The sequence below is a fragment of the Echinops telfairi genome, unplaced genomic scaffold, assembly GCF_000313985.2.
Source record: "Echinops telfairi isolate 266 unplaced genomic scaffold, ASM31398v2 ScPeMD7_5868;HRSCAF=6743_0, whole genome shotgun sequence".
Taxonomy (NCBI): domain Eukaryota; kingdom Metazoa; phylum Chordata; class Mammalia; order Afrosoricida; family Tenrecidae; genus Echinops; species Echinops telfairi.
The window spans coordinates 7,984,338-7,985,831 of NW_022109767.1; positions in this window are offsets into that span (position 1 = coordinate 7,984,338).

Genomic DNA, 1,494 nt, shown 5'->3' on the forward strand with positions numbered 1-1,494 from the left:
GAGCCCTGGTGGTGTAGCACTTAAGTGCCCTGGCTGCCACGAGCCACTGCCCAGGAAAAAGCGGTGGCAGTTCTATGCAGTCTCACAGATCTTTGTGACTCACAACAACTCCACATCTCAGAGTAGAGCTGGCCCAGGGGGATCCCTAAGCTGTAAAACTCATCGGATGTGATCGCTGAAGTCCTTCTCTCCCGGAGTCACTGGGTAGCTTTGAACCGCAACGTTTTGGATAGAAGTCCTTGGCCCTAACGAGCCAGAAAAATCCAAAGACTACTTTCTAGGGTGGGCCTAACTGCCAGTGGCCTGAGCACTAAGAGTGACAGAGCGGTTTGCCCTTGAGGACGATCCTTGGGGCTATTTCCCTGTGTAAGGGTGTGCTGACCAGAAACGTTTCGATTACGGTTAAGACAGTCGGGTCAGGAAAACATACAATAGGGCCTTTAAAAAACGGAATGAAAACACCATGGAATTTTCCCACAAGCTTGTGTGAAACCCCCTTGTACTTCAAAAGCTCCCATAGAACTTGAGACCAGAATTTAGGAACACCTAAATGTAGTGTTTTGACTTGCAACCGAGTTTATGTGCCCTGTCTCCAGCTCCTTCTTCAACGTGTACACCTGAGGGTGGTGGTTGCATGCCTCAGCGACGGCGTCACCGAGTTCTGTCCTGCTTCCACAGTTGCCTGCTGCAATTGTAAAAGGGAGGAGAGAATTTCATTCGGCCCCCACCCTATGACCACATAGCACCCTTCTCAAAGCGTCTGGGACACCCTTGCCCCAGGGCCGGTGAGAAAGGATGTATAAAGAACAGTGTCTTGTCTTCAGGGTAATCAGGGTGATTAGAAAGTTTCCTCCTTAATCATCACCTCCCCTTTCAGCCAGTGCTGAATTGCTGTAGGCAGAAAGTGTGTGGCAGCATCAATGATGAATAAAATCACCGATTTTCATGAGGGATGCCCACCGCAGCAGGGGGCAAGGCAATGGGGGATGGGTTAGAGAGGGTGGGGGATGGTCTAAAAAGGCCCACACCTTTCCCAAGAGTTCTCAAAGGCAGCAGGGGTGCTGAATGCCAAAGGGGCCAACGCTGCAGCACTGACTGACGGGGTGTGCTGGCCTGCGGAGGTTTTTCCCTTTCTCTGCAGGCAACCAAATCAGCAAAGCTATTACAATAACAGGGGTCTGGTGGCAGAGGGGTCACTCATTCGGTGGCTAACTGCAAGGTCAGCAGTTTGAAACCACACGCTGCTCAGTGAGCAAGATGGGCTTTCGACTCCCATAGAGAGTTCCGATCTCAGAAACTCAGGAAGGGAGCTCTCCCTGTCCTATGTGGGCGCCGTGAGCGGGCATCCCGCGTGAGTAATACGACACACTGTGGGCAGAATGCTGAAGGCGATGCCTCTTCCAATAAGGGCCCTGCAACAGATGAGCCCGTGATGCAAAGAGGAGCCGAGTCAGGTTTCCAGGAAGTTGACGTTGAGACTGCAGCTTTCTGATT